The sequence below is a fragment of the Panulirus ornatus genome, chromosome 20, assembly GCF_036320965.1.
Source record: "Panulirus ornatus isolate Po-2019 chromosome 20, ASM3632096v1, whole genome shotgun sequence".
Lineage (NCBI taxonomy): Eukaryota > Metazoa > Arthropoda > Malacostraca > Decapoda > Palinuridae > Panulirus > Panulirus ornatus.
The window spans coordinates 7,249,804-7,262,790 of NC_092243.1; positions in this window are offsets into that span (position 1 = coordinate 7,249,804).

The window sequence follows — 12,987 nt, forward strand, 5'->3', positions numbered from 1 at the left end:
TTCTCCTCCTCCGACGGAGAAAATCTTTTTTCTTCTTTCGTCCTCCCTCCCTCCTCCTCCCTCCCTCCCTCCACGTCTGGCTTGGAGGGCCTCGCTCCTCACGGAGTGGGGCCAGGGTGGAGAGGCGGAAGATTTTAAACTCCCTCCCCCTCTCTCTCTATATATATATATTTAGAGGTATAATAACACTGTCCATTGAGGAAAGCGTGGTGGTGGTGGTGGTGGGGAAAGTGTGTGTTGAGGGATATTCTTCTCTGGTTTGTAAGAATAAATGAAGGCGCGTCAACTCAGGCTTGGTTTAATCTATTGGTCGACTGATAAAGAGAGAGAGAGAGAGAGAGAGAGAGAGAGAGAGAGAGAGAGAGAGAGAGAGAGAGAGAGATAATACACAGGAGGGTATCGAGGTGACACTGTGAGATAAGACTGGCTCACTGTTTGTCCCAGAGCGCACCAACAACTTGGTCAACTACTCACACGACAACGAGGCCAACAACTTGAACAACAACTTGGTCAACTACTTGGACAACAATGAGGCCAACAACCTGGACAACAACGAAGCCAACAACTTAGACAACAACGAGGCCAACAACTTGAACAACAACTTGGTCAACAACTTGGACAACAATGAGGCCAACAACCTGGACAACAACGAAGCCAACAACTTAGACAACAACGAGGCCAACAACTTAGACAACAACGAGGCCAACAACTTGGACAACAACGAGGCCAATAACTTAGACAACAATGAGGCCAACAACTTGGACAACAACGAGGCCAACAACTTAGACAACAACGAGGCCAACAACTTGGACAACAACGAGGCCAACAACTTAGACAACAACGAGGCCAACAACTTGGACAACAACGAGGCCAATAACTTAGACAACAATGAGGCCAACAACTTGGTCAACAACCTGGACAACAACGCGGCCAACAACTTAGACAACAACGAGGCCAACAACTTGGACAACAACGAGGTCAACAACTTAGACAACAATGAGGCCAACAACTTGGACAACAACGAGGCCAACAATTTAGACAACAACGAGGCCAACAACTTGGTCAAAACTCGGACAACAACGAGGCCAACAACTTGGCCAACAACGAGGACATCAACTTGGTCAACAACTTGGACAACAATGTGGCCAACAGCTTAACCAACAACTTGGACAACCAAATGGCCAACAGCCTGGTCAACAGCTTCGCCAATAACTTGGCCAACAACCTGGGTAACATCTTGGCCTCACAAATTCGCCAAACAATTTGAAAATCTTGGACAAAAGACATGACCAACAACCCTAACAACAATTTGGACAATATAGTATGGCCAACAACCTGTTCATCAACTTGCCAAACAACTTGGCCAACAACATGGTCAACAAATCAACAAGACCATAAAGCAACAGATAAACCAACAATTTTAAGCCACAGTCAGGTAACAAAAGTTCCCATAAACTCGAAATTTTGCCAGATAAATTGATCAACAACTTGGCCCATGAATGGACGAAAAGCCCAACAAATAAATCCAGCAAAGGCTTGGCCAACAACTTGGCATGCTTAGCTAACAACTTGAACCTGCTGAAGTTAAACTTAACAACATAATATTGGATAAACAATTTAACATAACTGTTCTGAGCAATCACAAGACAATCATTATATCTTACCAATAACTTGAGTAAAAAAAAAAGAAATACAGATAAATAACTTCATATACAACTCAACCAACCATCTAACTCAAGACTGAAGTTCGGGACACGAACCAAATCAACAATTTCGAAATCATCAATAACTTGACCAACAACATAAACCAGTCATTCAACCAACAATTTACCCCCCACTTTCTCGTAAGGAATTTACCACTAACATCATTGGGTAGACTGGCCAGCTTTTATCTATTATTTTTTTAACAACAGTGGAAATGATAAGACAAGGAAGGTGCACTGCGTTAAGATGTGTTGAAGATATACAGTGTAAGGACACCGGGTCATCACGTATACACACCAACACAAACCTGTTGGTAAACATTAGGTTTTCTTGTCATCAATGTAATCGTAAAGGAAGAAGAACCACATTTCTGTAAGATTTCTTATATTCGTAAAGGAAGAACCAGATTTCTGTAAGATTTCTCTCAAAGTTATGATGATAGTGGCAATGGTAATGATAATGATAAATATAGTAATGATGATAATAGTAATAATGATAATAATAATAACAACAATAATAATAATAATAATAATAATAATAATAATAATAATAGTGATAATAATGATAATAATAATGATAACAATAATAATAATAATGTCAATGCTAATAATGATAATGATAGTAATAATAGTAACAATAGCAACAATAACAACAACAATAATGATAATTATAATAATAATAATAATAATAATAATGATAATAATGATAATAATAATAATAATAATAATAATAATCATCATCATCATCATAATAATAACAGTAATGATAATAGTGATCGAAATGATAATGATAATAATGATAATGATAATAATAATGATAATGATAGTAATGACAATAACGATGAAAATATTAATGATAGTAATAATGATGACAGTGATGATAATTACAATTATAATAACAATAATAATACCACAGACTGGCTAGTCCTTACCGCAAGCAGACATCCGGATGTGGGCCAGTGGCCGGTCCTCTGGTGGTGGCCGATTGAACCACCGGACGAACTGGACCAGACTCCTGACGCTTCGAAGCAAGGGTTCACCTCCATTTCATCACCTCGACGGTGATTCGAACTTCTTTCTTCTACCAAATGAATACTAGATTAGTGAAAAGGATAGACTATACGTCAGTCTGTGTAACAAGACATCTAGTTACTAAGTCTCCATAAAAACACACTCTCAGACATCTTTGAAGGCCAAAGACACTGAAGCTCACTCACACAGCTGCTGAGTGAAAAAAAAAACATCTCGTTCATAATGAATCACTATGAAGCATAAATTCCCTCGCTATCATCGGTCACACAACTGCGATCCACATGAGTTTCCAAAGCTACGTCGATCACACAACTCGCACAAACAAAAGATAACTATAGATGTTCGAACCTCCATAGATGAATGGGAAAAAAAAAAAAAGAGATTGAAAATAAGGTGTTATAGACGACAGAGACTCGTAGCATCAGAATGCACGATCTAGAACCATTGTAGACAAGCGTCACTTCTCTGTTGATTATCTGCTATCATCACATATATGTATAATCATCTGCCATCATCACATATATGTATAATTATCTGCCATCATCACATATATGTATAATTACCTGCCATCATCACAGATATGTAAAATCCAGACTTAGTGGCATTCCGGAGGGCCAACCTCCTCCTGTGTTTCCCGAAATGTGTGGAGGAGGAGGAGGAGGAGGCAAATGGATCCTGTAATAAGGCATGATTGCAGAGGTTGTGGAGGTAATTCACGGAAAGAGACATACAGACACACACACACACACACACACACACACACACACACACGTATACTGTAACCTTGTACACACATGCGTATAATCTCAAAACACACTTCAATTCCTACATACACTCAGTATCCACGATAGATTGCGAATACCCACTGGCTGCGGCCTGGATTATCACACATCGTAGAGGATTTGCGACAAGAGCATTACAGGCATTACCAACACATGCCTTATGCAACGTCTGAGATTGGGCTGTGATAACCTGGCACCCACTGTAAAAGCCACGGTGGTTTATGACACACTCCCAAGATTTTTACGTATATGTATGTATACACGTTTGAAGTAACTTGGAAAGTATTCTTCACAAGTCAATATATCTGGATGGTTTATAGATATAGTTCTGTGTGTAAGTTATGTATATATATATATATATATATATATATATATATATATATATATATATATATATATATATATATGATAACAGATCGGTGTTTGACGTACTTCTTTGAGCTGGCTTGCAGCTCATTTAACAGCAACATACCCACTGTTTCTAACAATCTAACAATAAGGTATGGACAGAGTTATTACTTTTTTTAGTTAAGTTATATTAAGTTATGAGCACAAGTGTTTAGTTGTTTTTAGATGTATATCTTCAACGTTAGGATATCTGGTTATGAACTTTTAGAATCATTATCTCGACGAGGATATATTCATATATTACCTGTGTTGAATTGATCATATGATTCACGTTTTAAATGCTATGTGATGAGGTAGCTTTGTTGATCATTTCAATTTTCTTTATTCTCTCTCGGTTACTCGTCTATCTCACGTTGGGCTTTGAATGGCACATATATATACTTCTCAAGAGATATTCTAGAAATGGTGCTTTTGAGCGAGACTCATCGTAATGTATATACATCACATGCATATATCATCCTATCTTTGTAGGTGCTTCGACTTCAGGTGTTGAGAGCGGATATGACAATCAGATCCTGTTGTCACACGAAGGCTAAAATGTTAACTGAGGTGTTTTTCTTCTTCTTTTGACTGGTTCTCAAATGGCTTATGTATAAGAGAATGAACCTTGAAATGTATAAGAGAAAGAACCTTGAAGTTTCTTTCTTAATGTTTTTATACCGTGACTAACGGCTCTAAAAAAGGATTTGAACACTTACAGTTGCTGAATCACCTTTTGGCTGAACATAGTGCTGTATCTGATACTCTTTTTTTTTTATTCACTCGGAACTAATCTATGTTGATGTTTTAATATTTTTCATTTTGCTTATAGTTTTTTTTTTCAAATGTTACATTAATAGATTTTTTTGATTCAGCGCGAAATGAATATCACCACGAACAAATTGTATATATATATATATATATATATATATATATATATATATATATATATATATATATAATATATATATATATATATATATATATATATATATATATATATATATATAATTTCATTGTAATGTTACGTTTTATCTATAAATCTGAATATCTATAAACACCATAACTTCCAAGATGATACATAAAGATGCAGAAAACAGGTAAGGGCTGATGAATCCTTGAGATAAGGATCAGACTCTAATGCTTCGAGCAGACGGTTCGGAACTGATCGATCACTGGAACACAGACTGAATCATCTGTAGTTTAAGCTCCTGCGATTCGCTCGCTCGCTCGTTCGTTCGTTCGTAATAAGCCCTTGTAACTGGCGAAACGTATTGGCTGCTGGTTTATACACCCACAACTGAATCGACAATTTATCTTTCATTTTCGTGAACTCGTACGTCAAGTTGTGGCGGGTGATGTGTGCTAACCTTTTACTAGAGCGGGGATCTATTGTGTGTGTGTGTGTGTGTGTGTGTGTGTGTGTGTGTTTGAACTAGTGATGTGGCCATGAGTCTGTTTATTTTCACATTCACGTCACGACAGGATTGGATTAGAAAACGACACATTTACAACCGTATGTAAGAGCGATTGAAGCACCAACGGCGGAAAAAACAAAAGATAATCACCTCTGACGAAGATTTCATGGTTGTTAAGAGTCAATCGGGCTTTATCGAAATGAATGGGAGTAATTAAGTCCTTGTTCTTTCGCGAGTTTGGCAGTGAATGGCTGACATGAAGTTTCGACGTGAGGTAGAGACTGGGGAACTTTAAAAGGATAAATCTGGAATTGACGTTTTCTAAAGTTTACGAATATGAAGTTCCAGAGACGACTCTTCCAGAAATGGTCGATGTTTCCATTAAAACACAAGGTACTCGTAGGCTTTATTGAAGCCTCAAGTTAGATGACATTTTCTATAAACATCTTTTCTTTTTTTTTGACTAGGTGGGTCAAGTGAGGGAAGGTTCTATAAACTTTTATTTTTTTTTTGACTGAGTGGGTCAAGTAGGCAGTCTGTGAGGGACGGAAGTGATGGTTTTATAGCTAAAGTATTAGTGAGGTCTGAGGGTTAGTCCAGGTGACTGAAGGTAAAGCTATGAATATCTTTCTTGACTGGAGGGAGAAGGGCTTTATATAGAGGTTGATGACTTTGGGAGGAGGGAAGGGGGATCAGTTGGAGGGTTTTTTGGGGGGAATGGGGACGATCGGGACGGGTGATGGGAGGTGAAGACTTTGGGAGGAGGAGTTCCTCTTTTCTTATGAAATCCCGAGTGCGTGAAGTCGAAGACCATGGGGGGGAAACGGAAGACCATGGGGGGAGACGGGCCATTAGGAAGCTTATTCTTTGTGAACGAAAATGAGATGAAAATGAAGAAGGTAAATGTCATCTCGGGTTCAAACCCGGGCGCTACATTCTTTGATCGGCCATGTTCATCCGTCTGTTCCAATTATCAGCTCGTGTATTATCAGTCACTGACACGTGTATCTTACGAACGTTGTGAGTGATGTAGTGGTACTCTGGCGAGGGGAGAAAAACAGGCATGACACTGGCTCGACAGGTGTCCATACGCTGAGCACTGCGTAAGACCAAATGAATCTATTTCTCTCATGACTCGCGTCTCTCAACTGCAGCTTCTTCGTCACCTTTTAAAAAAAATCCCCTTGTGGCATCATCACTGTACGACCCGCCTCCCCCCACCTCTGAGTACGAAGGTAGAACGCCGTCCCCCTTGAGTACGACCTCGAGGGAGGTCAGGTCAAAAAAGGCTATGGGAGTCGTACCGTCTTGCTCACGGGGGTTAAATCACACCAGAAAGTGGAGGTACCGAACTCCGCCTTACTGGACAAGCTGTGCGTTTCGTCCGGACAAATAATAGTAATAAAACCATATGAAAAACGAGTCTATGGTGGAAGGTCTTTGGAAGATAGCTTGCTCGTCATGAAGAATGCCCACGAGCGTACCTCAACTACGTCACTTGATTTGGTTCCGTGAGTAGCTCTTGGGCTGCAGCCCAGGACGAACTAAATGGCGACGCAGAGGAGAGAGAGAGAGAGAGAGAGAGAGAGAGAGAGAGAGAGAGAGAGAGAGAGAGAGAGAGAGAGAAAGAGAGAGAGAGAGAGGAAATCACAACTCCATACGGATCATAACCCCAGAGAGAGAGAGAGAGAGAGAGAGAGAGAGAGAGAGAGAGAGAGAGAGAGAGAGAGAGAATCACAACTCCATCAGGACCATAACCCCAGAGCGGCGGAGATGTATACATCTACCCAACTACCGACGCAGAAACTTCATGTAACCTTTGAGGACGAACATCATACGTTGTGGGTGCACCCATACCGGCGCGTTCGTATCAGCCACACTCTCTTGAATTCAGTGTTTGTAGGAGATAAGCCAGCGGGGAGATTAGATAAGGAGACCGTTCCCAAATGCACTGTGAGAGACGGTAGACCCTAGTCGACTCTGCTAAAAGTCAATAGATAGGTTACCATTTGAGGAGGTTTATACATCTCTTAGACCAAGATGGACAGTTAATAGACTTCTAGATGAGATTAATGGTATATATACGGACTTCAGGAGAGAGAGAGAGAGAGAGAGAGAGAGAGAGAGAGAGAGAGAGAGAGAGAGAGAGAGAGAGAGAGAGGGGGAGGGGGATTCCTCATCTAATGTGCTACCTGTGACTGGATGAATGGTAGTGTGTCGTGGTGGCGACACGCCTGGTGTCGCGGATGGAGCACCTGGACGACGACAACGGCTGATAAAGGAGAGAGAGAGAGAGAGAGAGAGAGAGAGAGAGAGAGAGAGAGAGAGAGAGAGAGAGAGAGAGAGAGAATCCATGCACCTCTGGCGACGGTTGTTTACACTGGAGGATTGGACTGGGACGAGGTTTTTGGCCAATGGTGGGGATAGGTGGAAGGTGAGAGGGAAAGGGTAAGTAGAGGCAGGGGATGAATACCATCCTATGAGATGCCTTGAAGGCATTCAAGAATGGTGAGGTGTCCGTCGGGGAGGGGTCTTGCTATCGCATGGCTTAGTGGTCAACACAGCCGTGATTAAAGACAAAAAAAAAAAAAGCTACATATATGATTATTTCCGTGCTCATTGTATCTCAGGGAATGACGTGGTTTTGGTTATCAATATGCCAGGCCTAAAGAGACATCTGGAGGGGTTGACTCAAAGTACAGAGGTGTTGATAGAATATGGTTAAAATCTGAGTCGTGAAGTAAGATCTGAAGAGGATTTGATACAGAGGTGGGCACAGAATAGGAGGTAGTGATGGTATTAGGTCGTGTCACTTGTAGAGTGATGTGGCAACAGTTAATTGAGTAAAGAATGTTTGGAATTCGTGACGGAGCTGTTTGGTGGCCTGTCTCATTTTCTATTCCTTTTCGTCGAGGTCCTTTGGACAAAGGACGTACTGTCCTTGTTTTGGAGACCGTGTCTTTGGAAGAGGCTTGGGCCAAGGGGGCATCGGGTTTTGAGTTACCAAGTTATATAGATACAAAGACCACACAGACCCAAGGTCCCAAGCGAGGTGGTCTGTCTGGCCTTAACACGACTCTAAAAAGAAATGTAACCCCCCCCTTTAAATTTAGACACTGGAAGAAAAAGGGACGGTAGAGCAAAAGAAATTGCTGTGCACAGGCCTGACTGCAGTTTCTGGTGGTGCTTCCACAGACTACCTCAGAATTCTGTTGGCACCACAGCAATCAAGCTGTGGATTATTTTGTGTGTACGATCCTTCTAACCTTAAAAACTCACCAATACTGTGTACGTCGTGGTGTTGAATAATTAACCCTCCCAGGCATTGCTTAATTATGTACAGTGACTACTCTCGGAATATACGTCAATGTTAGCTCTGTGTGTGTGTGATGCACTGCTGGATGTTTGAAAGCTTAGGGAAGTACAGCACAAAGCATTAAGTTTTAACATTAGTTATATACATTCTAGTAAAATACGCTTATTGGTTAATGTGTCGTTGTCGATCATGTCTTTCTTATTTCACTGTAAATCTATTTGCACGTATTTCTCTCAGGGTCATTAACGCATCCGATAGAATTTGGTCTATTGATCATGTACGTGGCGAAGATCGTGTCCAGGGAGGAATCAAGTCCCAGTACGGGGATCGTTTGGGATAGAGTGTCTACCTGTCTATTTGTCTACCTTACGTATTTCTGGTTCATCAGACAAGGTTGTCAATGAAGCGCTGGAGTCAACACCAGGTACACAAAAAGCAACATGATAACCACAAGAGGAACGAACACACATCGGTCACACGAGCGAACGAGACGCGAGATAACTCGGTGTGACTCGAGACCTTAAATCGAGACGTTTCGTTTCTAAGTTGGTTAAGAGCTTTTGAGTCAGGAACCTGCCTAAGTTGGTTATGAGCTTTTGAGTCGGGAAGCTACCTAAGTCAGAGGGTCTCCTCCGCCCTTAACCACCCAATCCTCCCATCCAAACAATCTCATGAGATTTGATCGTCAAACGATTCTAGGTTTAGCGAATCTACGTTTGTTGGGTGTAGGTTCACTGATTCAGGGTTCGCTGAACGTGAATACCAACTCGTCTAGTCATATATGTGTTCCTGGTTAAAGGTGATACGCGCTCATTGATTACTGCCATTTCTCTTTTTCTTGCCATGGACGTAAATGAACATGTGTCCTGGAAGACATGTGAGTGTCCTGAAAGACATGAGTAGATCTTGGAAGACATGAGTGTTCTGGAAGACATGAGTGTCCCGGGAGACATGTGTGTCCTGGAAGACATGAGTAAATCCTGGACGACATGTGTGTCCTGGAAGACATGAGTGTCCTGGAAGACGTGAGTGTCCTGGAAGACATGTGTGTCCTGGAAGACATGAGCAAATCCTGGAAGAGAAGATGAGCACACTTCTGTCTTCCAATCTTCGACCAATGTTTTGGAAATAAAAAGTAGCGATTGTGGTCAGTGCAAAGTGATATTATTGTGGACATATCGTGATGTATGAAGACAATGCACTCCATGTTCGTTTGGGCTTTGGACTAGAGAGAGAGAGAGAGAGAGAGAGAGAGAGAGAGAGAGAGAGAGAGAGAGAGAGAGAGTCCACTTCATGTACTGCCTGACGACTGTCGCACATGGGGACCCCAAGGTGCGTGCGTGTGTGTTAGTGTGTGTGTGTGTGTGTGTGTGTGTGTGTGTGTGTGTGTGTGTGTGTGTGTGTGTGTGTGTGTGTCTGTGTTTACCAATCGAATTCTTTCAAACATGTTCCCCGTGTAATGTGAACCAATACACTCGCCAGCCAGCTAAATGTTCCGATTAAAAATTACAACCCACACCCCCCCCCTGAAGCTAAGGTCCCATTAAGCGAGATTTATCCAGTAGAACATAAGTGTTATAAGAGGAATGATGGTGAGTAATAACAGGACGGACACGGATTTACGTCCCTGGGATACGGGTCGTTAACTACCCAATGCTAAGCTAATACGGTGCTTTCAAAAATCTTCAGAAATGACCTGTTATGACGTTAGTTATATGTTCATGGCTGCTTGAGGGAATTGGGGGGGGTTCTGGGGGTTCTGGGGGGGGGGGGAGTGTTCCTGGTGGGAAGGGGGGGGGGTTCCTGGTGGGAAGGGGGGGGGTTCCTGGTGGGAAGGGGGGGAGGGGGGGGTGACAATCGTATATCATATCGTAGAAATAACTCAAATTCCCCCGTCTGGACTCAAGAGAGGAAAATGAATCATTCACTCATTAAATAAATGGTGTTCGGGTCTATTTGGGAATGGAATGGTGGAGGAGGAGGAGGAGGACGGGGGGGGTCGGTCTTACCAGGGTTTAAAGACATGTGTGTGTGTGTGTGTGTGTGTGTGTGTGTGTGTGTGTGTGTGTGTGGGTTTGGTGAACACTGGTGTCTTGTGGGAGTACAACGCGGGTATGCGGAATGCTAATTGAGGGAGTGTGTTAACTGGGCTGTGACGAGGTATCTAAAAAGCTTAATTTTTTTTCCCATATCATCATCCATGCTGTCCCTACCTGTGCCTCAGTTCTCCCAGAAATGAGGCAAGGGAGTATACACACACACACACACACACACACACACACACACACACACAAACACACACAGTCACTCGCGACTTCGTAAACTACGTTCTCATATCATCTACGTGTCGCACCCGTGTCCACTACGACATACATCTACATTTCGGCTGACATTCACTTCTCTGTGCCACACATTACACTCGACATGCCTTCGGGGCAATAGGGAGCTGGGCACTGTGCTGGAAGACCTGACATGACAGCGTTTGTCTTAAACTCCGCTATGACTGTATCGGTAAAACACTTGGTTATGAGAGCGTGACCTCTGACCTGACCCATTACGGGTGAGGTCAGGAGCCAAAGGGCCTTTACGTCTCACCAAAGGTCTACTGGTAACGAGCTAAGGGTAGTCACGCTGGTAACGAGCTAAGGGTGGTCAGGTTGGTAACGAGCTAAGGGGAGTAACGGCTTGCTGAAAGGGTTTACCAACTGTGTTGTTATATTCATGTTTGGTTTCCAGGACTAAATTACGTCATTGCGCATGTTTGTGTGTGAACTGTATGGATCTCGTTACGTTGTGTGTCGCCGTTACTTGATCCTGAACAACACCTGTGTACCAGTTATGGTAAATGAGTGATACATAAATCATTGCAAGACACAGGTATGCAGATCTATGAAGATAGACACACCCACATATACCTCAATACATCTATCTATCTATATATCATATACCTATGTTTATCTACCTATCAATCTATCTATATATCATCTACCTATGTTTATCTACCTATAACATCTACCTATCTGTAATCTATAACTGTCTCTCGTCCCATTCAGTCTCACCTTGACAATAGCAAGAAACACTTCCTCCCTCCCTTAACCACCTATGTATCTCCATTAATGATTAACCTCAATATCCAAACGGAAAGAATGGCTCAACCTCACACTGTGAGCTCACACATCACCTCCACCCGCGAAATGACACATTACGAGAACATCCACACCATAATGACCCCGGCAGATACCATCTCTCTCTCTCTCTCTCTCTCTCTCTCTCTCTCTCTCTCTCTCTCTCTAGTCCAAAGCCCAAACGAACATGTAATGCATTGTCTTCATTCATGGCGATATGTCCACAAAGATATCACTTTGCACTGACCACAATCGCTACTTTTTATTTCCAAAACATTGGTCGAAGATTGGAAGACAGAAGTGTGCTCACCTTTTCTTCCAGGATTTACTCATGTCTTTCAGGACACCAGGACACACACGTCTTCCAGGATTTACTCATGTCTCCCAGGACACATATGTCTCCCAGGACACTCATGTCTTCCAGGCCACACACGTCTTCCAGGATTTACTCATGTCTTCCTGGACACACATGTTTCTTTACGTCCATGGCAAGAAGAAAAAAAAAAAGAAATGTCATTGCTCTAAACACCACCCTTATCTTTAGCATTACTATCATCGCAACTTCAACAGTGAAGAATCACTCCATGACTACCCTGTTTTCATCTAAGTTGAAAACCCAAAATTACCTCACTTCTAGACCTATGGTCCCAGTCCGTGGACGTGGCTGGCTTCCTGGACGCTGAGGGAGTCTTACAAGGCAGGACTCTGGGGCCACGATAAGTTTTACATGAATGATAAACAATGCATGACGACGAGACACACAAACAAACGAAACGTCAAACCTGGAAATGATTCCATTTTACGAAAAAGGACGACAGAAAATTCAAGTTGGGTGAAACCAAGCAGTCTAGGACAGAGAACGGACGAAGTGATACGTAAACTGTCCCAGAAAACAAAGACGAAAGATTAGAGAACAGCTATCCGTCTGGGTGAACAAGACGAAGAACAACATGGGTGAGTTAAAGAGACAGAACAAGGCGAAGAAGAACAGAGGCGTGAGTTTAAGAGAAACACATAAACAGACGTCGAACAGACAGTCTGTAATGGACGTTTACGAGTGGACAGACGGACTGCAGCAGACAGACCCCCTCCCTCACCCCTCCTTCAGCAGCCCCACCCCACACATCACGTCAGTAAGCAACTCCCTCCCCCCACTCCTTGTGTACCCCCAATCCTTTCCCCACAATCTTCCACCCACCTCCTCCCCAGTTCCTTTCACCGCCG